This window comes from Balaenoptera physalus (genome assembly GCF_965194825.1).
Source record: "Balaenoptera physalus genome assembly, chromosome: 2".
Taxonomy (NCBI): domain Eukaryota; kingdom Metazoa; phylum Chordata; class Mammalia; order Artiodactyla; family Balaenopteridae; genus Balaenoptera; species Balaenoptera physalus.
In genome coordinates, this window is record NC_138883.1 from 134,247,160 (window position 1) to 134,275,019 (window position 27,860).

A 27,860-nucleotide genomic window follows, 5' to 3' on the forward strand; every position below is an offset into this window, starting at 1 on the left:
GCAGATTATTTCAACATTCCTGTAACTTTATAGAAATGAAGGTAGGGTTTCTGTTTGTCTCTTTAAAATATTTCAGTAGCTCAAAGACCCCCACTGGTGCTCTTGGGACCTATGGGGCTCTTTGCAGGACCCTCTGATTTCTAGTTTTCCTCCCAGAATCTGTTGACCTTCTGTAAATTAGAAAGACAAAATAAAATTAAAAAACCCATACATAGGCTTCTTTTATACATGTCTCTTGAGTGAGTTCTCAGAAGTGCTGTAGCAGTGTTTGTCAACATATCAAAGCCTCTGCGGTATGGTTTGTTGTTGTTGGTTTCAATCAAACACAATTCAAACTACTATATTCATGCACCCCTTACCTCTCATGGTTCTTCACATTTTTTATTTAGCAAAAGCTAATATAATATTACAAAAAGAAGACAGTGACCTAAATCTCCCTAAAAGAATGACAGATTTTGAAATCTAAGCAAGAATCAGAGACTGCCTGGTGCAATATCTTAGTTTTTAAAGTGGTTAATAGCAATAATCTCAGTGACCTCATGTTCCAAGCAAGTTCCAGCCCAGGGGGTTTCTCCATTATATCACCAATCCCAAACCCCAACCAACATTTGGTCTACATGAAAAATGGAAATGATGTGGGAACTGAGACAAATCAATAATTTTCTATTTGTTAGGCAAAAGCAAATTGCCTCAATTTTGCTTCAACATTCTAAATATTTGGGACCAATAATATTTCCACTTTAACAATGCAAATTTTAGCCCATTTGGAGGTCAAGCAATGTGTAGCATTTGTATGGTGGTGTGCTGGCTCACATTTTCTCTGAGATCCTGCCTTCAGTTTTACATATTCCTTTTGTGTGTGAAATCATGGAGCACACCACAGCCTGCAGTTAAGCTGGCTGACAGAACATAAATAGAATCAGTTCCTGGGAGCAAGGATTCAACGCTGGAAACATCCAGCACATTCTGCTAGTAAGCCTTGTGCTATACGTGCCTCAAGGGGATTTCCCCAGGATGTTGCTTTATAAGAGAAACATTTATAAAAACTACCCACTGTGCAAATCTGACATCAGTTAGTGGTTTCCATACAACTCGTAGGAGCATTGCACAATTCTGTGAAGAGAAAGCAGTGACGATCCCACAAAGAGACCTCCTGAGGGAAATAGGGGTCTGAGTATTCAGGAGGAAAACCCAAGTCTGTTGTATACAAAGGTACTGGGCTTCTGATTCTTCCTTTGCCTTCTTGCTCTACTTGAAAAAAGTCAGACCATGTGTCAAGATTCTAAGTATCCAAGGAATCTTATTTTTCAAGGGTTCAAGAAAAAACAAACAAACAAAAATATGTTTTTCATTCCCCAAGAGGTTAGGCAAGTCTATGAAAAGTGTAAAATTTGCAACATGTCTTAAGGAGTTTGCAATCTGATGGAGGAATCCAGTATTAAGTGTAAGAATGCAATGCAGGAGTTAAACGAAGGGACTTCAGAGTGTAGGGTTGTTTAGTACCATAATTTCCCATAGCAATAAAATTGAGGGCAGGTGAGTGTTTCTAATCAGTTTGGGCTGCTATAGCAAATTATCATAGATTGGGTGGAATGAAGCATTTATTTCTCATAGTTCCGGAGGCCGGAAGTCTGAGATCAATGTGCTGGCAAATACATTATCTGTTGAGAACCCAGTTATTCGTTTGCAGATGGCCATCTTCTTGCTCTATCTTCAGATGGTGAAGAGCAAGAGAGAGGGCTAGCTCTCTTCCTCTTCTTATAAGGACCCTAATCCCATTGACACTCCACCCTCTTGACCTAATTTCCTCCTAGATGCTCCACATCCCAATATCATCGCAGTAGGGCTCTGATTTCAACATATGAATTTTGAGGAAGCACGAACATGCAGCCTCTAACGTGTCCCCTTAGTCACCACAATCTATTCTTCCTTCCACTGTAATTGAGTTGGAGCTAGGCACATAGCAAAACTACATTCCCAGCTACCTTCTCAGCTAGAGAAAGTCAAAATCTAAGTTCTCACCAGTGGAATGTGAGCACAGGTGATGTGTGTGTGTGTCTTCAGATGTAAGCCGTATGACTGAGGGTGTGGCTTCTCCCCATTTTCTTCTCCATCTTCACCTGCTGGAACCCAGACAGGGTAGAACTATGCAGATATTAGGGAGGTCCCCAGATGACCACGTGGAGCAGAACGCCTACCAGTTGAAACGCTCACCTAGGTCTGTCATGAAGAAGAGAAATATATCACTAGATACTATATTTTGTGAAAAATCATAACCACTTTACCATTTCCTGATGAATGTAGGAGTGAGCTAACATTTATATTGTATACTTATACCAATTAGATGCTTCACTGATTTGACTGAAAACTTCTTATAACAATTCTGCAAGGTGGATGTGATTATTCTTATTTTACAGATAAAGAAAATGAGTCTAAAGAGCAGTTAACCAACTTGACCAAGGTTGCACAGAAGACAATAAAATGTCTTGGTGAGGAGTGGAATCTTGAGTCTCTTGACAAAGCCTGCCTATGTCACTCATTAGAATGTAACCATTAATCTTACAAGGCCTCATTTTCTTCTTCTGTAAAATAAGGATAGTGATAGAACCTGTCTCATAGGGTTCTTGGGAGGATTAAATGAGATAATACACCTAAGGTGCCTGGAATATAGTTAGAGCTCCGTAGGTGCTGGTATCTTTTTTCCGGTGCTAGTAAGTGGTTGTGAAAAATTCAAATGCAAATCTCTGAAGCTCCAAAACTCATAATTGTGTCACCCAAAGAGCAAGCTCTGGTATTTAGATCTTGTTCTCCTCTGTGCTGCCTGTTTCATGCCTTTGGAGTACATCTTCCCCGTCTTTCCACACCTGTGGATGCTCTGATTCTAGCTTTTAAGGCCATGGGCAGATATTATATCTGCCACTGAAACTAACAGTGGTCATAAAGAAAATTCAGTTTCTTGCCATTAGAATGATTTTCCTTCATATCCAGGGAAAATATTTCATTCATTTAATACACAATGCAGTTATATAGGTCTTCCAGTCAAAATACTCCAACATGTATATATTTTAAAAATAGTTAAGATATCATACTTTCCCTTACAGGACTTTAGAGCTAAATGTGCAGCAGTATTTTGTCTGTTCTTTTTTTGTGTGTGTGTCCTGAGGTTATTTCTCTTTCTTCCTAAGTATTGATGTACTGGCTCTGCTGGTCCCTTTCCTGCAAGCACACAAATGTGGCCATGCAAAGACCTGCATATGAAATAATTCACGTCCCAAAACATAGATGCCCTTGACTGATATCAGTCTCCAGTTTGGTCTGTAGTCCTTTACCTTCCTAACAGAATGTTTATCATCATAAGTAAAAATAAAATTACGAAGCCTTCCCATATTTCTCTAGAAGAGCCCCATACGACAGAACTTTCTGCAGTGATGGAAATCCTTTATATCTGGACTGACCAGTAGGGTAGCCAACAGCCACATATGTCTTGGGGATTGAGCCACATTGAGTACTTGAGGTGTGGCTAGTGGGACTGAGAAATTGAATTTTTAATTACTGCATATTTAATTTTAATTCATTGAAATGTAAATGGCAACATGTAGCTGGCAGCTTCTGTATTCACAACACATTTCTGAAGTCTAGATGAGCAATGTCCAACAGAAATGTAATATAAGTCACATATGTACTTTTAAATTTTCTACTAGCCACATTAAAAAGTTAAAAAAAAGATTCAGGTGAAAGTTATTTTAACAATATATTTTGTTCTTATATCACCATGTAATCTTGTAAAATAAAATAAACAAGTACTTGACATTAAACTTTTGATGATGAAGTATTTAACATTGTTTTTTCATCATGTTGAATGTATGGAAATATCTTTATATATTTTACACTCTCTGTATATCTCAATTCAAACTAGACAGATTTCAAGTGTTCACCAGCCACATGTGGCTGGTGGTTACTATATTGGATACAACAGCCCTATCCCATTAAAATGTATACTTTTTAGTGGCAGAAGTGTGCCTTTTTCATCAATAAACCCCTTGCTCACAACACCATGCTGGCCCATAACGTCTTTAATAAATATGTGTTTACTGACTCGCATCCACAGTGATCAATTCTCACTCTGGATTTACAGGTAAACCAAAGAATGCTTGCAATAATATATTAAGCTCTTCTACTAGCTCTCCTATTTAGAGTTAAATGTTTATTTTTACAACTACCTAATAAGAGCTATGAGTTTCCATGTGTATGATCAAGTGTAATGTTTTAGATCAGGGATCAGCAAACTTTTACTGTAAAGGGCAAAATAGTAAAGATTTAAAATTTTGTAAGCCATACAGGCACTGTGGGCAACCACTCACCTCTGCTGCTCTAAGGTAAATGAAGCTATAAATGATATGTAAATGAATGAGTGTGGCTGGGTTCCTATAAAACTTTATTTACAAAATCAAGTAGTGGTCAGGATTTGGCTCTGAGGGCTGTATTTTGCCAATCTCTGCTTCAGAGTAAGGTCTGTATTTTAAATTTATTTTGTACCTCACACTTCTCCTATAGTACTACATAAACTAGAGGCCCTTAATATATAAATGTTTAGTAAATATGAGAAGAAAATACTCTGCTTATGCATAAAAGCATTAACTCATATAGTAATTTATTCATTCACGAAACGTGTATTGCCTATTTAAATTGCTGCGTCCTCACTTTTGCAACATGCTAGACATGTAGTGAGTGATTAACAAATGTTTAATAACTAAAAAATAGATTAAATGGTCTGCTAAGGGCTGAAAGAAGCCAGGAAAACTTCAAAGAGGTGGTGATATTTATACTGAGTATTAAAAGTGAGTAGAAGTGTAGTGAAGAAAACTGACACGCACTCCTCAGTCAGGTGATCAAGGTCAACATAAATCATAAATCATGTCGATAAATCATGTATCATGTCAATAGTATGTACTCGTGATGAATGTAGTGCTTTTCTTCTGTGTTTTTCCTTTCAATAACTCATAACTGTTTTTTTATCATGTGAAGAACATCAGATAACTTTCAATATAGGGGCATCCTAGAAAATATCTGACCAGTACTCCTCAAAATGTCAAGGTCATCAAAAGTGAGAAAAGTCGGAAAGGCTGTCACCCTTAAGATTCGCCTAAGGAGACATGACAACCTAATGTAATGTGGTGTCATGGGTGGGATCCTGGGACAGAAAAGGAACATTATGCAAAAACTAAGGAAATAGGAATGAAGTATGAATTTTAGTTAGTAAGAACACACCAATATTGTTTCATTAATTGTGACGAATGTACCATACTAATTAATGTAAGATGTTAATAATAAGGGAATTTGGGTGTGGGATATATGGAAACAGTCTGTACTGTCTGCTTAATTTTTCTGTAAGTATAAAAGTGTTCTGAAAATATAGTCTATTTAAAAATAAATAAATAAAGAGCAGATACAGCCTCCCAGCTAGCAGGACTGGAGTACTAACTGCAAAATGCCACAAAAAAAAAAAAAAAAAAAAAATAGGGTTCACCAGAAAGAAGAAAAGGGCACATCATTGCAGGTAGCATGAGCACCATGTACAGAGACATGGTGACTTGGTGTATTCTGTGCCTTGCACTTCTTGTAACAGCCAGGGAGAGGCATGGGAGGTGTTAGGGTGGAATGGGGTAAACATGACCAAATTTATTCTTTAAAACTGAAGGGTAGTGGTCAGATTAGGACCAGAGGTAATTTTCAGGGGACAGTGAAATGGTAGTAGGGGTTGAGTATATTTCTTTTTGCAATAAGGTAACATTTGTAGCATTAATCTCTTTTTCACTATTTAAAACTAATAAAAGCTATTTATTAGGTATTGAAACAAGTGTATTAGTATCCTGTGGCTTTTGTAACAAATTACCACAAAAAAATGTTGGCTTATAAACAACAGGAATTTATCTCTTTCTTTTCACTATTTAAAACTACCTTCTAGGCTGAGTCATTTTCTACCAGCAGTGAGAGTCCCAGGAGAACTAAGATCGATTCATTCTAATTTTTTTTTCTTTTCTTCTGTTATTCAATTCCTGTTGTGATAATGGTATTGAGGAGTGAAGGCTTTGAGTGTCTAGAACTACGCTAAGGAACTCGGTATGAAGTTTACACAGTAAACTCTAATATTCTCTGTTAATACCCCCATTGTATAGATGAGTAAATAGAGGCACAAGAGAGATTGAGTTACTAGTCCTAGGCCTAACAGGAAGAATCCAAATCTTTACACAACATGGTACGATTGTTGCCCTAACAAGTATTATTGTGATTAAAGGCGATACTCTTTTGTTTAAGTGAGAGATGATTACAGTTATTACTTTTGCTTTAAAGATTCTCATTACTGGATAAGTGAACCCACATAGACTTGTGAAAAGGAAACATGTCTAAACCAGGATACAGACCTGATACCCTAGCAGAAGATTTTGAAAATATGTCACCCTAGGTCACCAGATGGTGCAATGTTCATCTCAGTATTGATGACACTACTACACAATTGGAAAAAAATCTATGTGTAAAAAGCTATTTATTAGGTGTCGAAGCAAGTGTATTAGTATCCTGTGGCTTTTGTAACAAATTACCACACACACAAAAAAATGTTGGCTTAAAAACAACAGAAATTTATCTCTCAAAATTTTGGAGGCCAGAAGTCTAAAATCAAGGCATTGGCTGGACCACATCTCTACTGAAAGTTCTAGAAGAGATTCCTTCCTTGTCTCTTCTAACTTCAGATGGTACCAGATATTCCTTGGCTTGGGGCTGCAAAGATCTAATCTTTGCTTCCATCTTCATATGGTCCTTTTCTCTCTGTATCTGTTTCTGGTGTGTCTCTTTTAAGGAATCTTGTCATTGGATGTAGGTATCATCCATATAATCCAGGATGAGCTCATCTCTAGGATCTTTAACTTAATTACATCTACAGAGATTATTTTTCCATAAAGGGTCACATTCACAGGTTCCAGGAATTGAAATGTACCTCTCTGGGACCATTATTTAAACTAATTCATCTAAAAGAAATTGTCCAAGATTCTATGATTCTATGAATTTCATTTTTAAAAAAACAATTGGTGGGGTAAACATCTACCCTCTTTACACCATGTGGCAATAGACACCACCATTCATGCTGTAGTCACTGCTTGACTCATGATTGCATTGTGCACAAGGATATTGGTCACAACTTTAGGATGACTTTCCCATGCTTTATGCTATTATAAGGCTAGAAAGTAAGCTATTGATTGGAATCAAAATGCAGGGCTTTTGAGTTTTTCCACCTCACCAGTAATTCTGACCTGAAATGTTCAGATCCCTAGAGGTCTGGGAAAGCAGCAATAAGAGACCATGGGCTATTTCCTGTATTTTGAAGAGCCTAATTGAAATTGTTCATTTGCTTATAGGCAAGATGTGCAGGATAACCAAAATGTCAATCTTTTCTGTTTTGGACTGGAATAGAATGAACTCAATGTAGTAACACTGACTGACCCCCTAGGACTTTAAGTGATGACTAGCAGTCATATAGATGTTGTCTTTGTTCATTTCAAAAACAGAAAAGTCTTGCAGCCACTATGGAAAACAGTATGGCGGTTTCTCAAAAAAACTAAAATATAACTATTGTATGACCCAGGAATTCCACTCCAGGGTATATATCTGAAAAAAAAAAAAAAGAAAACACTAATTTGGAAAGATACATGCACCCCAATGTTCACAGCAGCATTATTTACAATTGCCAAGTTATGGAAGCAACCTAAGTGTTCATCAACAGATGAATGGCTAGAGAAGATGCAGTATATATCTATACAATGGAATACTACTCAGCCATAAAAAAGAATGAAATTTTGCCATTTGCAGCAACATGGATGGACTTGAAGGGTATTACGCTAAGTGAAATAAGTCAGATAAAGAAAGAAAAATGCTGTATATTATCACTAACATGTATAATCTAAAAAATACAACAAACTAGTGAATATAACAAAAAGGAAGCATTCTCACAGACATAGAGAATAAACTAGTCGTTACTAGTGGGGAGAGGGGAGTGGGGAGGGGCAAGACAGAAGTAGGGGTTTAAGAGGTACAAAGTACTATGTATAAATAAATAAGCTGCAAGAATATATTGTATACCACAGGGGATATAGCTAATATTTTATAATAACTATAGATGAAGTATAACCTTTAAAAATTGTGAATCACTCTGTTGTACACCTGTAACTTATGTAATATTGTACATCAACTATATATCAATTTTTTTAAAGTTAGAAAAAACAAACAGAAAAGTCTGGTCAGAGTTGTTCAAGATACTCTGCTTACATGTACTCTGTTATGTGCTTTAGCAAAAACTACTGTGTGTTGGGAATGAAAAGTGAAGGAGAGGTCATAATGATTACTACAATGTTTATTCCTTACTTGTACATCATATTAAAGCAGAGTTTCATGAGCTATCTGAATCAGTGATGCACTTTCACCACCTGCACCTTGTAATTTCAGTAACTGAAGATACCAATATACCCATACCCTAAAGATTGAAGACTTCTACTGCAAGGACATTTTTTAGTTAGCCTGACTGCCAATTACTTTGATAAAGATACATTTATTTTATCTTGTAAGCCATTCAGGATAGAGAATTAATACCGGGATCTAGTTTGAACATGAAAAAGACAAACTTTGGAGACAGGAGTCTATATATCTGTCTGTTCTACTGGCTATGGAGACAGCAATTCTAAGATCAAAAGCAATGGACTGAGCTGGTAATCAGGCTGGTGAGAATAAAAGTTTGGTCGGGACCGCTTTAGTGAGTAATCTCAGCAGCTTTCTGTTGATGCACAGCCCATGATTCAGGCCTCATAGCGTGTGAGAGCAGAGACCTTGAATCTCTGACTGTCTCCTTACTCTGACAACAGGGATTTTATCAGAGGTCTGTGTAAGCCTGGGACTTTGGACATGTATCATATCCATTCCATCTGAACAGTTACTATAATCTTCTATCCCTGAGCTCATAATGGTTATGCAATTTCCCCAGAATGTTGGATACTTTACCTTCAACTCTGGTGTGGAAGTTTTCCATACTGAGGCGATAAGAACAGTATGGCTCTTTATGACATCTCTCTCATAAATATGCATTTGAAAGCATGCAAGGTAACATGGGTCTATGGTTAAAAATGAGGTGTCTGATCGCAGTTGTGACTTCATGGCCTGAAGTTGCTGAAAGATTTGGTGATTGTCCAGTTAATTTGATCAATGCTGACAGCATCGTCATCCCACTCCAATGCAAAACGTGTCTGCTTCACTTCACATTTTTTAATAACATGTTATTAAGATATACTTCCATACCGTACAGTTTACTAATTTAATATATACTCTCCAGCATTTTTTAAAGATTTTTTTTTGATGTGGACCATTTTTAAAGTCTTTATTGAATTTGTTACAATATTGCTTCTGTTTTATGTTTTGGTATTTTGGCCGTGAGGCATGCGGGATCTTAGCTCCCCAACCCGGGATCGAACCTGCACTCCTTTCTTTGGAAGGCGGATTCTTATCCAGGGAAGTCCCTCTCCAGTGTTTTTCAGAATATTCAAAAAGTTGCATATAGATCAGCCCTATCTAACTTCAGAACATTTTCATCACTCCAAAAAGAAACTCCGTAAACATTAACAATCATTCCTCATTCCCCCCCACCCCCGTCCCCAGCCTCTGGCAACCACTGATATAATAATTTCTCTCCCTATGGATTTGCCGCATTGAATGTATGTGGAATCACATAATATGTGATCTTTTGTGTCTGGCTTCTTTCACATAACATGATATTTTCAAGGTTCATCTATGTTGTAGCACATAAACAGAGCTTCATTCCTTTTTATGACTAACATTCCATCATCTGTATGTACTGCATTTTGTTTATCCTTTCATCAGTTGATACACATTGGGGTTATTTCCACTTTGGGGCTATTATTAATAATGTTTTAAATTTTATCATTATTATTAATAGCAATTATTATTTATTATTAATATGCTTTTGTATAATTTGTTATGTGAACATATGTTTTCATATCTCTTGGGAGTACACCTAGGTGTGGAATTTCTGGGTTATATGGTAACTAAGTTTAATATTTTGAGGAACTGGCAAACTTATTTCCAACATAGTTTCATAATTTTGCCTTCCCACCAACAATGGATGATATTTCAGTTTCTTCATATCCTTGCCAAAACTTGTTATTGCCCATCGTTTCTATTATGGTCATAATAGTGTGTGTGAAATGGTATTTTATTGTGGTTTTGATTTACATTTCCTTAATGACTAATGACATTGAGCATTTTCATTACTTACTAGCCATTTTTATATCTTCTTTTGGGAAATGTCATTTTAGAACCTTTGCACATGTTTTCACTGGGTTTTTAAAAAACCTTTTCATTGTTGAGTTGTAATACTGTTTTTAAATATTCAGCAAATAGTTCTTTATCAGATACATGGTTTGCTAACACCATGATTTTCTAACATCAATGAATTCTCTTTTCACTTATTTGATGGTGCTCTTTGAAGCACATTTTTAATTTTGATAAAGTTCAATTTATCTATTTTTTCTTGTAATTTTACTGTCATATCTAAGAAACTGTTGTCTAATTCAATGTCGTGAAGACCTCTGCCTATGTTTTCTTCTCAGAGTTTTATAGTTTTATCATCTACATTTAGGCTTCTCTTTCATTTAGAGTACACTTTTGTATATGGTAGGTGGTAAGGGTCCAACTTCATTCTTTTGCATGGAGATATCCACTTGTCACAGCATCATTTGTTGAGAAGATTGTCTTTTCCCCATTCAGTTTTCTTGGAAAACTTGTCAAGAAATCAATCCCCCATAAGTGTAAAGACTTATTTCTGGACTCAATTCTATTTCATTCATCTACATGTCTATTCTATGCCTGCACCACATTATTTGAATAACTGTAGTTTTGTAGCAAGTTTTGAAATCAGGAAGTGTGAACCCTCCAACTTTGTTATTTTTCAAGATGGTTTTGGTTATTCTCAGTCTCTTGAGTTTCCAAGTGAATTTTGGAATTTTTCAGTTTCTGCAAAGAGGTCAAAGAGTATGCTGATAGGGAACGCATGATTTTTCAGAACAATTTGAAGAGTAATGACATTTTAACACTATTAAGTGAACATGGGATGTCTTTCCATTTATTTAGATCATCTTCAATTTATTTCAATGATATTTTTCAGTTTTCAGTGTATTAGTGATGCACTTCTTTTTTAAAACTTATTTCTATGTATTTTATGGTCTTGTGGATGGAATTATTTCTTAAATTTATCTTTGAAATTGAATTTTTTATATTGTTCATATCCTGCAATTGTGTTTAACTCATTTATCAACTGCAATAGTTTTGTGGTGAGTTTGGTAGGATTTTATATACAAGATCATATCATCTGCAAATAGTGGTGGTTTTATATCTTCCTTTCCAATCTGGATGTTCTATTTCACTTTCTTGTCTACTTTTCCTATCTAGAATCTCCAGTGCAGTGTTGAATAGAAGATATGAGAGTGAAATTCGTATCTTGTTCTGATCTTAAGGGAATGCATGCAGTCTTTTACCATTAAATGTGAAGTTAATTGTGGATTTTCCATTGCTACTCTTTATAAGGTTAAGCAAGTTCCATTCTACTCCTAGGTTTGTTATGTGTTTTATCATGAAAATGTGTTAAATATTATAAAATTTTTTCTGCATCTTTTGAGCTAATTATGTGAATTTTGTCCTTTATTCTATAATATGGAATGTATTAATTGACTTTAGTATGTTGAACCAGCCTTGAATTTCTGTAGCATATTCCATTTTGTTATGGTGTTTAAATCTTTATATATGCTGTGGGTAACAGTGGCCTTATAGAATGAGTTGGGAATTGTTTCCTCATCTGTATTTTTTTTGGAAAGGTTTGTGAATGATTGTTGTTAATTCTTTTTTAAAATATTTGGTAGAATTCACTATTTGGTAGAATCTATGTGGGTGGGCTTTTCTAGTGGAAATAATTTTTGTTACTAATTCACTGTCTTTACTTGTTATAGGTTTATTTATATCTTCTATTTCTTCTTAAAGCAGCTTTAGTAGTTTGTATCTTTCTAGGAATTTGTTCATTTCTTCTAGATTTTGAGTTTGATGGCATATAGTAGTTCATAATATTCCCTTATGTTTTACTTTCTATATATGTCTTAGGTGATGTCCTTTTATTCCTAATTGGAATTTTCTTTCTTTCTTAGTTAGGCTAGGTAATGGTTTGTCAATTCTGTTGATCTTTTCAAGAACCAACTTTTTATTTGTGGATTTTCCTTATTGTTTTTCTTCTTTACTTTTCATTAATTTCTGCACTAATCTGTATTATTTCCTTCCTTCTGCTTGCTTTAGGTTTAATATTCTTTCCTTTTACTATTTTTTTCCCTAGTGGAAGGTTAAGTTATTAATCTAAGTTCTTTTTTAATATAAGTGTTTACAGCTGTACATTTTCTTCTAATGACTGCTTTAGCAATGTCTCATAAGTTTTGTGTTACCATTTTAATTCAGTTTAAAGTATTTTGTAATTTCCCCTTGAATTATAGGGGAAATTATAAAGAAGAATCCCACTGATTCTTCTTTGCCCATTCGTTACTTAGGAGCATGTTTAATTTCCACATATTTCTAAATTACAAAGAGATTGCTCCAATGAGCTCCATTCCTACTCCCCTCATCTCCACTGTGTGGACATACAAATTACAAATGTATACACTATAAACATATCAACACAGTTTTATAAGGATTGCTTTATGCAGTTTTTAAAAATCAGAGAGGATTAGAAAAGTGTTACAAATGAAAATACACTGATACTGTCTTTTATATTTACCTATGTATTTACCTCAACCAGTGTTCTTTATTTCTTCATGTGGATTTAAGTTACTGTTTAATATCCTTTTATTTCGGCTTGAAGTTAAACGTTTTATTATTTCTTGTGGAGCAGACATGCTATCCATGAATTCTCTGATTTTATTTACTTGAGAATGTCTTAATTTCTCCCTCATTTTTCAAGGTTAATTTTGCCAGATGTAGAATTCTTAGTTGACAATCTTCTATTTCAGCACTTTAAACATGTCATCCCACTGCCTTCTGACCTTCCTGATCCCTAATGAAAAGTCAGATGTTATCTTACTAAAGATAGCTTGCAGATGATAAGTTGCGTTTCTCTTGTTACTTCCGCCTTCTTTCATTATCTTGGTTTTCAGCAATTTGAGTAAGATGTCTCTAAACATGGATCTCCTTGTGTTGATTCTACATAGAATTTATTGAGCTACTTAGATTACAGTATAATACTTTTTGGTCAAATTTGGGAAGTTTGGGACCATTCCATCTTCAGATAGTCTTTCTACACCTTTCTCTCTCTCCAGTCCTTCTGGGGTCTACATTAGCCATATGTTGGTATGCTTGATGGTGTCCCATAAGAACCAAAATGCCCTGTTGTTTTTATTTATCCCTTTTTCATTTTCTTTCTCAGACTGGATAATCTCAATTGACCTTTATTCATGATAACTGATTCTTCCTTCTGTCAGTGTAATCCCTTGTTGAGCCCCTCTAGTGAATGTTTTATATTAGTCGTTTTACTTTCTAATTGTAGAATTTCTACTTGGTTCGTTTTTTGTTTTGTTTTGTTTTGTTTTAATAAAGTTAAACACTAAAACAAAAATTCACAAGCTGCCCTGTCCGCCCCCCACCTCCCTCCCCTACCCTCAGTCTTCGGCGCTGGCTCCCTTTCCTTCACCCCACTCACACAGACACTGGGTATCAACTGAAAGAACAAAACTGCTCTAAGTACGTGGATCATGATGAAGGGAGGAGGTGAACTGTGTCCACACTGGAGGTTAAACTGAGCAAGTCTGCATTTTCTGCGTTCTGGATGGTTTCCTTTCATTAGTCAAATTGAAAAAAGAAATTCCCTGGACCAGATGCTTCAAAGCTAAAGCCCCCAGGACCGCCAAAGAATGCCTTAAAAATATTGTTTGCATCAAAATCACCCATATTCATGCCCTCTTCATCCAGGTCTTGTTCACTGTCATAGCGAGTATTTTTCTTGGGATCAGAGAGAATGGTAAAAGCTTCTCTGACTTCCTTGAACTTTTTCTCCTCCTCCTTCTGAACTTCAGCAATGGCTCCACTGTGCCGATCTGGGTGGTGCATCAAGGCCCATTTCCGATAAGCTTTCTTGATCTCGTCCTCAGAGGCATTCTTGTCTACTCCAAGAATCTTGTAGTAATCTTTCCTCTTACTCTTCTTCAGTTCCAGCTGTGCATTTTTTAGGAGCTGTTTGTGTTCTTTTGTTTTCTACGTCTGATATACTTTTTCATAGTCCCGTACTGCTTCTTCATAGTGTTCTGTGTCCATGTAACACTGACCTCTTCTCAAGTAGGATTTTATGTAAGTGTCATCAAGCTTCACTGCATTTGTGCAGTCTTCTATTGCATCATCTAGTTTCCTAAGCTTGGAATTAACCATACCCTGATGACAGTAGAGTTTAGCATTTGTTTTTGTATTATCGGGGTCTATCCCCAGGTCTTCTGTGTACAGTTCACATGCTAGCTTGTAATTTCTTTCTTTAAATGCTTTATTCCCATCTTCTTTCTTTGCTTTAAGTGCTTTGGCATTTCTGCAAGTGACGCAGGCCTTCTCATGGTCAGGAGCCATCCTCAGAGCTTGGACAAAAAACTGAACCACCTTCTCAATACAATCTTCATAATCAAGGCAAAGACCTTGTACATACAGAGCATGGGCATTGGTGGAATCCATTCGTAAAATGTCACTGGCCACACACTGTGCTTCTGGATAATGACCCAGCATTGCTAAACATTCTGCTTTGAGGATTTTGAAGCGATGGCAGGCAGGGGCGTATTCTAGGGCACAGTCCATGCAAAAAACAACCTTCCAAAAATCCCGCTTCTCAAAATCCGTTTCTGCTATTTTCTCATATTCTATGACTGCATTGGCATTCTTGAACTCCTGTTGTGCCTGAGCATTTTTGTGACCCAGTTCTAGGGCTCTCTGGAAACTACAACATGCCGCCATGGCACTCCCTAGAGATAGGTGGCATTTGTCCTCTCGTAGGTGTCCCTCACTGACTGCTGTGCATCTCCAAGAGCTTCCCGGAACTTTCCGAGCATCATCAAGGTGGCTGCTCGATTCCCGTAATAGCTAGCATTTTTAGGACACATATCTCTTCACTTCCTCTTCGTCTAGCAGCTCTGGTTCGGTCGCCGCCATTACCACATTGCACTCTGGGGAAGCCGCCATCTTACCTCTGGGACCCTCTACTTGGTTCTTTTTTAAACTTCCTGTCTCTTTACTGATATTCTTTATTTGGTGACACATATTTCGCATTTTTATATAAGTTTTCCTTTAGTTCTTTGCACGTATTTCTGATAGCTGACTTAAATTCCAGTAAGTTTAACATGTTACTAGAATTCTCAGGGTCAGTTCCTATTGACTGCTTGTTTTTCCCATTGCCTGTGTATAGGTTATACTTTCCTGTTTCTTTGGGTATCTTGTAAGTTTTTATTGATTATCTAGACATTTAGAATAATGTGCTGTGGCACCTTTAGAAATCCAATTCTCTCTCCCACTAGGGTTTGTTGTCACTGTTATTTGTTTTATTGTTATTGTTATTTAGTATTTTTTTGACTGTTTCTTTAGAGTGTGTATTATCTGTTATGGGTGGCAATTGATGTGTGCTCAGTTACCCTAGTTGTAAGCTAACAAATAGAGATTTTTCTTAAATGTCGCAAACCAGTGAGTCTACCAACCTTTGCTGAGAGGCTCTGTTTAGCATGTCTTTAATGTTTTGACAAGCAGTCTACCTCTCTGTCTTAGCCTTCACTTCCTGATTGTGCGGAGCCTGACAAAGCCCTAAGTTTTACCTCTGACTGGTGTCACTACCTCAGGCAAATGTTATGTTAAACAATTGCTGCTGATTCTTTTCAGCAAATACCATACAGGTTAGGGCTGTTGACAGAGAGTGAGTTCTGAGTTGGGTCAAGTAAAAACAAGCACTGAAACTGGACTTTTCATCATGCTGCAAGCAAGTCAAAGGGTGACAGTTCTCTGGGGCTTTTTAGGAAGCTCCAAACTATTCTGGCTCCTCCAGTGGCTGCTAGACTACTTGATTTCACAGTTACTATAGTTGTGAGACTATTGCTTTTCAAAGCTCCCATGGAGCTGGGGAGAGAGTGATCGGATTATGGCAAGCTAAAAGACTGCAGGGCTCACTGTTTTTACTAAAATTTAGTTGTTTTTTCTTGAATAAACATTTCATGGATTTTGCAAGCCTTTAATTCATTTGCAGAGTTTATATAGCTTTTATAGGGGAGACGATTTTCAGAAGTCTTTACTCAGACATTTGGAAATCAAGCCCCTCTGCTTCATTTTTGATGATCAAAACAAATAGTTCACATTTGTATAGTATGCTAGTTTTTACAAAGGACCCTCACGTATTACCTCTTTTTCTTTTTAAATTTTGATTTGTGAAATATTTTAAACATAAAAAGTAGGGAAAACAATTTATAGAGTATTCTTGTACTCACTATCCAGATTTAACAGATGAAATATTTTGCCATATTTGCTTCCTTTTTCTCTTTTTATTTTGAAAGAAAGAAATATGTTGATTATTTTTCTTTCTTACCCCCTAAAGAGGTTACTTCTCTTTTGAGGTTCACATTTGTTAATGCTAACCATATTTGCAAACTTTTGTACATGAATGCATAAAAATACATGTGTATTTATCTATATATGTATACTGTTTTGTGTGTTCTTTAAATGATAGCTTACTTTTATACATTTCTTTTTGAAACTAGCTTTTCTTTATCATTTTGACATTTATCCATGCTGATGCATATAAATCTATAGTTTAACAGAATAGTACTTCATTAAATTATCAAATATACTCTATTTATTCAGTTCAGGAGATGACAGTTCAGGAGAGTTGTTGTGAGTGGTGTGAGCTCTGAAGCCAGAAATCCTGGGCTCTAATCCCTTTTGGGTTACTTTTATTTGTAATTTGGGGGAAATTATTTAACTGCAGTGACTTGATTTACTCATATGGGTATAACAATCGTACCTACCACATAATTTTTAGGATTAAATTACATAGTACAAATGAAAATCTTAAAAGAGTTCTTGGGAAACAGTAAGGCCTTGGCAAGAATTAGTTCCTATTATAAACAATGCTGCAGGAAACACCCTCATACATATCTTATGAAATTTCTGGATAATAAAATATGCAATGTCCAGCTCAAAAGAATGATACCAAGGTGCATTTCCACTAGCTTTTCCCACATTCTAATCATATATTGGTGGAATCAGACAACCAGCCTGGGTCAAGGTATTTGACATGCATATATTCAACAAAAAAATCAGTGTCCAGAAGGCACATTTACTGAAACCTTCTGTAAGTTTGTAAGAAAAAATATTCCCATTAAAAAATGGGAAAATAAGTGTGAATAGAAAATTCACTGAAAAAGAAACTCCCATGACCAATAGAGTCAGAGAGGCTAATTGGCTAACTGGTAGTTAGAAACCTTGTAAGTAAGTGATCCAAAGTAGCTTTAATGCACATTTCCCAAGTTCACACTCAGACTTTCTCCACTACTCCACTTTTCTTCCAATTAATCCTCCAATTACTGAATCTCTGCTCCTCTAAGCAATGTGTAACAGCAGCGTGTTCCTCCTGCTTTTGGAGTGTCCTTTTATTTAAACAAAAACATTTTTTCTAGGAAGATTTCTCTAGGCCGAAATTAGCTAGAGAAACTTGTAACACATGGTGTGTTATCTACGGATGTGTGCATGCTTTTAAAAAATCTGTGTAGTTGTTTCTACAAATGTATGAATGTAACAGGTGTCCAGGCACACATGTGTTTTTCATAGCTACTGCTTGCAAAAGAGTTGATGGAAACGATCTCCTTTCAGAATAGCAACAGGGCTAACACAGCTATTCACTACAATTCACATTTACCGAAATGAAACAGGAATTTGGCAACTTGAAGTGGAGTTACCAGAGGTTGGTATGCTCATGGGCTTCTAAAATATATGAGGGAAAAACATTTCCTATCCAGTCTTTGACATTCTATGTTCCAAAAGATTTTTATTTTAACCCCAGTCTTAATTGCCCTTCAGTATCAAAATTAATTGTGTTTTCCGCTAAAAGGCCAGTGCAACTTAAGGTTGCCCTGGGGTCTCTGCAGCCAATGCATCTTCTGTAAGTGGCTTGATTGCCGTCTGTGGAGAGGAGTGCTGGGAAAGATGTGCTTGACCGAGGCTATACATTACAGTCCAATTAATGTGAAGATCACTACATGAGTCTTTAACTTTATCTAGTAACTGTCGTAATCTCTAATGGAGACCACAGAGAGAGCAGAGGGACATTTAGAATCCACTCTCTCTACCAGGCAGGAGGGGGAATGGCTTTGGTTGTATACCGTTGTATACACCGGGGCAACTTCTCTCAATTTTTCTGTCCTCCAAATGCCTCTCTTACTCCTACTATCTCAATTAAGAATTAAAAACAAAAGCCAGAACCTTCAAGGTACATGTGAATATGGGCATTACCAAGTATAGTAGTGGTTCCTAGCAAGTGCTCTGGAGTCAGGGACCTTGGTGAGAATTTCAGGCTATTTGAGTTGGGTTACTAAAACCCTCTAAGCCTCAGATTCATCAGTCAATAATGGGAATGAGAATCGCATCCCTTTCATAAAATTATTAGAATGATTAAATAGCCTCTGGGTTTAAAGAATCCTGAGTCCTAAGCAATTTGTACACATTTGCTTTTATTACACTGTTATTGAATATTAAAGAAAAATAAAGTTCTGAGTGTGTCCCAAAGTCAGGACATCCAAGGTAACTCACCATGGTTATTCATTGTGTGGTCTTCTAATGTCAGCTTTTTAGTCGTTTTCTTTGCTGCCCTGATTCCTCTGTGGTCATTGAGCATTTTCTAGGCTCACTTGAGCTCAACTCTCTCTTTGTGATAAAAGCTTTAGTATAGCAATTTTTTGACTTCCACCATGGAAGGACTGGCCTGTTCAACCCTTCTCTTGTGAGTGCTACTTGTCAATACTGCCTTCCATCAGTGGTTCCTCATGTCTCCCTTTCTTAAAGGTTTACCTCTGGTCTCTTAATGCCTCTGTCTCACAGATCCTCTCTGAGCTTTTTAAACACCCCCACTGGATACATATCAGATTCTACTGAGAATAGGGGGAGAATGTCTGCTACCTCATACCAGAGGATTTAGTCAATTTCCTTTCTTGATCTCTCACCCTTTGAGAATAGGGTCTTCCCTTCTCTGATACCTTCAAGGTCAAAAGTGGAATAGAAGATTTGAACCAGCCTCCATATCATTAATTACAGTACAGGATATCATACACTCTCTATTTCTCCTCACTACAGCACAGATATATATATATATATATATATATATATATATATACACACATGTATACCTATGTTCTGGTACTAAGGAGACTACTCAGTGGGCTGCCACACCTAGACTTTTTAGCTAAATTTGAAACAGTCTAAAAAGAATTAATATTATGCTGACCAAAAATCAGGTGTGTTTGTTCAAGATCTTTTTATGTCAGGTTTATCATTATTGCAACTATATACTTTAATTAATGAATATATAAATGGATGAAATATGAGCGTGAGTTGTTGCTACTATAAAAATTAAATTGATAGTTTGGGAGAGACAAGATAAAAGAAAATTACTGTCTTAGTCATTGTCTTCAGGCTACTATGACAAAAATCCCACAGACTGGGTGGCTTAAACAGCAAACATTTATTCCTCACAGTTCTGGAGGCTGGGAAATCCACGATCAAGGTGCTGGACAATTTGGTTCTTGTAAGAGTCCTCTTCCTAATTTGCAGATGGTTGCCTTCTTATAAGGTCTTCACATGATGACAAAAGAGAGGTCTATTCTTTTTCTCTTCTTATAAGGACACGAATCCCATCATGAGTGCCTCAACCTAATTACCTCCCGAAGGCCCCACCTTCTAATACCATGATATTAGGAGGTAGGGCTTCAACATATGAATCTAAGAGGGTTACAAACACACAGTTCATAACAATCATCAAACATATTTGTTGGGAATTAAGTATGGGTGATAAAACTAATGTGAAATAATAACAAAAACCATGTAAGACGGTGCGCTTAACTTGCTGAGCAAGTGCCATGTTACTGCACTTGCTACACACCATTTTAAAGAACTGAAGATCATTGCTGATACATTATAGATGTGGCTTCTGTTCTTCATGAATTGGGTAATTTCCATAATTTAAAATAAAGTAAAGTATTTTAATTGTGCATACTTATTTTTAGGATTATTTGTTTTAAATAACTTTTAAAAAGTCCTAACCCTGTAGTCAGAGAAAAGACGTGTATAAAGTTCAGAACTAGTTTAGAACTTTGAGGGGCATTCTAGGGTATGACCCCCATCAGGATCAATCCTCCTGTGCTATCTCCCCTGTCTTCCCCACTAAGCCAAAAGGCCATGTCAGAGGAGAGAGCTATGCGGCTCAGAGACATAAACCAAAGAAAATATTTGTTATGTCATCATTCTCCATTTTGTTAGAACTAAACAAAGAACTAAAAATAAAAGGCAATAAAATTACATGAAAAATAGCCTTTATTTACATTTGTTTAGTGTTCAAGGTAAGAGGTGACCTGTGAAGATTCCAAAGAGGCCCTCTGATATACTTTCAAGGACTTTACTGAGCGTCAAAACCGAGGATGACCCTGATCCTTTACTATGTGAAACTTTCTTTTGCAGTTCATGAAATTCAGAGACAGAAAACCAAAGAACAGAGGCAAAGAAGATGGGGTGAAACACCAGGAGAAACTAGGAGAAACAAAAAGTAAAGGAAGTCAAGAGAACAAGAGCAGAATTTTCTGAGGGGAAACACTCTTAATATACATATGTGTATTTATAAATTCACAAATAAATAATTATGAAGCTAACATTGAATGGGAGTTTACCATATGCTGTCTCCTTATAATTTCCTGTTATATAAGAAATTATTTTCTTGAGTGAAAGAAGGTTTACCTTTAATTCATGTGCTTCTGAAAGCCTACCTCATCCATGACAAGCAGTAGACTTATGTTAATTGTATCAATCAAGGTAAAAATTTCATAAATTGCAAAAGAAATTTTGGCATGGTAAAGGATCAGGGACACCCTGGTCTTGACACTCAGTAAAGTCCTTGAAAGTGTATCAGAGGGCCTCTTCGGAATCTTCACAGGATCACCTCCTACCTCAAACAAATAAAGCAAATAAAGGTAAATAAAGCCTAAGTAAATAAAGGCTATTTCTTATGTAACTTCACTGCTTTTTTAAAAGTTCTTTAAGAGTATAACAAAATAGAGAATGATGACTTAACAAATATGAAAAATTTTTTATATTCTCTAATACATCATGAATTGATAAAGTAAATGTATGTATAATGTTAAAAATGAAAAAGCAACTTCATAATACTGTTTACAATGAAAAATTACAAATATAAATAATTTAGGGTCCATACGGATTAAAGATGATTTATATAAATTGCTTGGCATATAGAAGGTGCTCCATAATGTTAAGTATTATTATTGCAAGGGTTTTGTAAGCTTTGTTTTATTCTCTTGGGAGACGTACACATATTTTTTGTATTATTTATATGGAAAAATATTTTCCCAGTTCCAAGTGTCCAATTTATAAATGAATTTTTAGGCTAACACATTTGAATATTGTACATTATCTACAGTAATATATATAGAAGCTCAACCTGAAAATGGTAGGAGAAAAAACAATGCCAGGATCTTACTATTTACATCATCCTTTTGTTTCTGCCTATTCCCAAGGTGGCCCAAATTTGAAAGTTGAGAGAAATGTTGCCAAGTGTATGTTGACCAAAAGAGAAAGTTTCTTCCAAATCATTTTATTTAAAAGGTGCCTGGAAGTTATGAGTGCAAATAAGAAAGACCAACAGAAAATAACAGAGTAAGAAATGATCTCCACAATTTTGTATTTAGAAATAAAAATATTTAACCAGACAAATGCTTAAAGATGAAATCACGTTAACATTTATTGTAATTTTTTTAAAATAGCAAAACAAATTTAAGTGCCCAGCTCTGGGGGACTAGTAAGTCTGATGGTGGTGCATGTGTATAATCTAATACTCAGCAGCTGATAAAATGAGAGTAAATTGCTATTTCCTACTATTTCCTGCCTCTTGCAATTGTCACGTGATTATGCTAATTTATAAGCTGAGTGTGCGTTTGTGTGTGTGTGTGTGTGCATCTAGAAAGCCAAAGACAAAATGTTCACAGTCATCAGTTCTAGATATTTAGATATTTTGTGACTCCCAAAAGAAATTAATTTTTCTACCAATATTTTCTGTTTTCTATATTGATCCTCTAATCTACAATTACAAAAGGAGTTTCATGGTTATGCTTTTTTTCTCATTGGTGTATGTTTTCTTTTTCCTGGGGTTCTTAGAAACATTAATCTAAGGAAAAATCTAGAAAATGAGCCAAGGTATAGTTGCATAACTGTAATTTCTAGGCACTGACAGAAGAGCCTCCTCCCACATCGCTGTCAGCAAATCAAACTCTCCACTGATGATAATGTATTAAATAAAAGCTGCTTTTTTAAATTGCAACAACTACAGCATAAAAGAAAAGATGGGTTTCATATGGATTTTTAATTTTTTTCAGATCATTTCCAGACTTTTTTGTGAATTTCTTGCACCAAAAGAGCCTAGCTCAATTTCAAGTGCCCCAACACTATCCTGTGCACCCCACCCAGGGGGCACACAGCTCATCTCAGCCGTCAGGACTGGCTTCCCAGGGAACTGTGGGATCTCTGATCCCTGCCTGAAGACCACAGGACACCACCCTAAGCTGCCCAGAAACGCTGGGAATGTAAATGGGAGTCTGACCCAGACAGGTGCTCTGCCTCTACGGGCTCTGCTCCTCCTCATTAGGCTCCAGAATAGTCTGTGGAAAGTCCCCTTGTCCTCTACTCCGGCTTGGGTATGCCATCTGCCCTCCTCCGAGACTTGGTGGCCCCAACCAGATTTAGATGCATTAATACCACGTGCTGTTAATGGCTGGTGTCTGAAGGGCGCACAGCTCATCTCTCCCCAGCCCTGCTTTGTTACCTCTGACAACCACTCGAGGCTGGAAGAGACCTTGTATCACTTACACTCAGAGCCAGCCCAGCAGCTAAGTATGTTCTCACTGGGAACATCAATCTCAGATGCCAAAGTATGGAGATTTGCATTGCAAATAGCCTACTGTGGTGACATTTCACCACTAGGAGCAGAACCTGAGGCATCCTCCCTGGCTAGATCCATAGAGGGAGAAACCCACTTTGTAGTCAAATTAAGTGAGGAAGAAAGGCAAGAAGGGGATGGGAAGAAATTGGACCAGTTGCCTTTGTTTATTTTAAACTGAAGTATAGTTGATTTACAATTTGTGTTAGTTTCAGGTGTACAGCAAAGGCATTTAGTGATATATATATACACACACTAAGTATATTTAGTATATATACTTAGTGTGTGTGTATGTGTGTGTGTGTGTATATATATATATATATATATATACTTTCTCAAATTCTTTTCCCTTATAGGTTAATACAAAATATTGAGTATAATTCTCTGTGCTATCTAGTAGGTCTTTGTTGGTTATCTATCTTATATACAGTAATGTGTATATATTAAGCCCAAACTCCTAATTTATCCCTTCCCCCACCTTTCCCCTTTGGTAACCATATGGAATCTTAAGAAAATGATGCAAATGAACTTACATACAAAACAGAAATGGACCGCTTGCCTTCTGAATGACACAAAGAACATTGATTTTTAAAATATTGGGGTCCCCGTTCTTTTCAGATCACGAGCTGTTTCCTACAGGACTTAGATGAGCCCTAAGATTCCCATTTCCCACCCATACCTGACACCTGATGCCCTACACATGGCCTGTGAATGGTCTTTTCCTGACCCATGTCTTCTGGAAAGCTATTTCTTGGTTTGTTTTCTTCAGTTCTTATGTTTTATTCAGATCTCTTACTACTTTGATTCTCTAGCATTTTCCATCTTTAACAAGGACTCATCTTTGAGAATGAAATAGGTTAGTGTATCCAAAGGGCTTTGCACTTGATGCATCTTAGCTATTATTGTATTGTTATTTTGGATAGTTACTATTATTGTATTCTTATTTAGGATAGTTACTCTTCCAGTGTGTTGTATTGAAAAACCTCATTTTGACATCAGAAAAGTCTGGGCACTGATGTTAGCTCTACTGCTTTCTAATTTTATGACTTCAGACCAATTACTTAGCTTCTCCAACAGGACTAAACATACATAAAGTGGGGATAATAAGAGCACTTACTTTCTAATGTTGTAAGAATTAAATGGGATAATGATTCTGAGCATAGAGGTTTAGCCCAATGATTGGCAAATAGTAAGGCCTGATTAAGAATTGGATAGTACTGTTATGTAATTATACACTGAGCTGCTAGACAGAGTCATAGTTGTGGATGTGGGGTAAGATGGGCCTGGTTTGGATTCCAGACCTGCCACTAACTTGTTGTTTATGTCTGAGCAATTTATTTAAAACTTCAGAAGCTAAATTTTTCATTTGAAAAGTACAGATATTAAATCATACTTGATAGTCATTTTGAATATTAAATGAGATATATGGGTTTGGCAACTAGTAACATTTATTATTCATTCTTATATTACACAAAATAGTACAAACTGTTCTCTAGTTTGGGTACCAGCTGCAGTTTACCCATTTTTTTTCTTATTAGAGCCCTTGTCCTATTAGAGTTGTTGTAACACTGTGATCCAGGAACCTATCAGAATCCCTGACATCCTTTTTGGGATTTGTGAGTCCAATATTATTTTTCATAAGAAGACCAAAACATGATTTGCCTTTTCCACTCTTCTTTCCTCAAAAATGTACAGTGGCATTTTCCAGAAGCTACAGGATATGGGATGACATCACCACACTGATGGTAACATGTGATGGGTTTCTAATTGTCTTTTCAAAATAAATTTCATAAATAAATATTTTAAGCTTTTTTCCCTTCTAATTCCTAATATAGGGAATTTTGACAGATATAATCCATACAAACAAAATCTCTTGAAGGCCCCTCAATAATTTTTAAGAGTGTAAAGGCGTCCTGAAACTAAATCTTTGAAAATCCCTGTCGGGGGTGTGAGCCACGGCTAGCAGCATGGGCACCAGAGATGGGCATGAGATGATAAGGCTGCTGCTGTAACCACCAAGAATACTGTGGGCGAGCACAGGTCACTATCCACACCTCCCCTCTCAGGAGCCCGTGCAGCCCGCCACTGCCAGTGTCCCGTGATCCAGGGACAGGTAGAACACATAGTGCACCTCAGGCTGGTGCAATGTCAGGCTGGCCTCTGCCACGCCAGGCTCACCCGCATTCCGTACCCCACCCTGCCCCGAACCTGAGTGAGCCAGAGCCCCCGAACCAGCTTCTACTTTAACCCCATCCTGTCTGGGCAAAGAAAAGATGCCCTCAAGTGACCTACATGCAGAGGCGGGGTCAAATCCAAAGCTGAACCCCAGGATCTGTGCGAACAAAGACGAGAAAGGGAAATTTCTCCCAGCAGCCGAAGGACCAGCGGATTAAAACTCCACGATCAACTTGATGTACCTGTATCTGTGGAATACCTGAATAGACAACGAATCATCCCAAAATTCAGGCAGTGGACTTTGGGAGCAACTATAGACTTGGGGTTTGCTTTCTGCATCTAATTTACTTCTGGTTTTATGTTTATATTAGTTTAGAATTTAGAGCTTATTATCATTCGTAGCTTTGTTTATTGATTTTGTTTCTCTCTTCCTTTTTTTAAAATATATATATATATACTTTTATTCTTTTTTCTCTTTTTGTGAGTGTGTATGTGTATGCTACTTTGTGTGACTTTGTCTGTATAACTTTGCTTTTACCATTTGTCCTAGGATTCTGCCTGTTTGTTGTTTTTTTTTTTTTTTTTTTGGAGAGTTTTTAGTGCTTGTTAGCATTGGTGGATTTGTTTTTTTGTTTGGTTGCTCTCTTATTTCTTTCTCTCTTTCTTTTCTTTTTATTACTTTTTTTATTTTTAATAATTTTTTCTGTTTTAATAAATGTTGCTTATTTATTTATTTATTCTTTCTTTCTTTTTTTTCTCCCTTTTCTTCTGAGCTGCGTGGCTGACAAGGTCTTGGTGCTCTGGCCGGGTGTCAGGCCTCACTCTCTGAGGTGGGAGAGCTGAATTCAAGACATTGGTACACCAGAGACCTCCCAGCCTCACGTAATATCAAACAGCAAAAGCTCTCCCAGAGATCTCCATCTCACTGCTAAGACCCAGCTCCACTCAACGACCAGAGAGCTACAATGCTGGACAACTTACACAAAACAACCAGCAAGACAGGAACACAACCACACCCATTAGCAGAGAGGCTGCCTAAGATCATAATAAGTTCACAGAAACCCCATAACACACCACTGAACGTGGTCCTGCCCACCAAAAAGACAAGATCCAGCATCATAAGCCAAAACACAGGCACCAGTCCCCTCCACCAGGACGCCTACACAACCCACTGAACCAACCTTACTCACTGGGAGCAGACACCAAAAAACAACGGGAACTACAAACTTGCAGTCTGCAAAAAATGAGACCCAAACACAGAGAAATACACAGCAGGTGAATGATCAAGGTAAAAACCCACCAGACCAAACAAATGAAGAGGAAATAGGCAGTCTATCTGAAAAAAAATTCATAGTAATGATGGTAAAGATGATCCAAAATCTTGGAAATAGAATGGAGAAAATAAAAGAAATGTATAACAAGGATTTAGAAGAATTAAAGAGCAAACAAACAATGATGAAAAACAGAACAAATGAAATTAAAAATTCTCTAGAAGGAATCAATAGTAGAATAACTGAGGCAGATGAATAGATAAGTGACTTGGAATATAAAATAGTGGAAATAACTACCGCAGAGCAGAATAAAGAAAAAAGACTGAAAAGAATTGAGTACAATCTCAGAAACCTCTGTGACAACATTAAACGCACCAACATTCAAATTATAGGTGTCCCAACAGAGACCTCTGTGACAACATTAAATGCACCAACATTCAAATTATAGGTGTCACAGAAGAAGAGAAAAAGAAAGGAACTGAGAAAATATTTGAAGAGATTATAGTTGAAAACTTCCCTAACATGGGAAAGGAAATAGTCAATCAACTCCAGGAAGTGCAGAGAGTCCCTTACAGGATAAATCCAAGGAGAAACACACCAAGACACCTATTAATCAAAATATCAAAAAATAAACACAAAGAAAAAATATTAAAAGCAGCAAGGGAATAGCAACAATTAACATACAAGAGAATCCCCAAAAGGTTAACAGCTAATCTTTCAGCAGAAACACTGCAAGCCAGAACGGAGTGGCAGGACATATTTAAAGTGATCAAAGGGAAAACCTACAACCAAGATTACTCTATCCAGCAAGGATCTCATTCAGATTTGACAGAGAAATTAAAACCTTTACAGACAAGCAAAAGCTAAGAGAATTCAGTACCACCAAACCAGCTTCACAACAAATGCAAGAGGAACTTTTCTAGACAGGAAACACAAGACAAGGAAAAGACTTAAAATAACAAACCCAAAACAATTAAGAAAATGGGAATAAGAACAAACATATCGATAACTTCCTTAAATGTAAATGGATTAAATGCTCAAACCAAAAGGCATAGACTGGCTGAATGGATTAAGAAAAAACAGATCTATATATATGCGGTCTTCAGGAG

General features: G+C 36.6%; 1 long non-coding RNA gene and 1 pseudogene across 2 annotated transcripts; one reads left to right on the forward strand and one right to left on the reverse strand.

Annotated features, from left to right (window-relative positions):
- Positions 1 to 768: 768 nt before the first annotated feature.
- LOC309654674 (dnaJ homolog subfamily C member 7 pseudogene) lies at positions 769 to 23,566 on the reverse strand (annotated as a pseudogene). The gene has a single exon. The product of its transcript is annotated as a dnaJ homolog subfamily C member 7 pseudogene (transcript).
- Positions 23,567 to 23,629: 63 nt separating this feature from the next.
- On the forward strand, positions 23,630 to 27,426 carry LOC309654692. Its single transcript, XR_014260418.1, has 2 exons — positions 23,630 to 27,143; positions 27,200 to 27,426. It is a non-coding gene; the product is annotated as an uncharacterized lncRNA (long non-coding RNA).
- Positions 27,427 to 27,860: the final 434 nt, after the last annotated feature.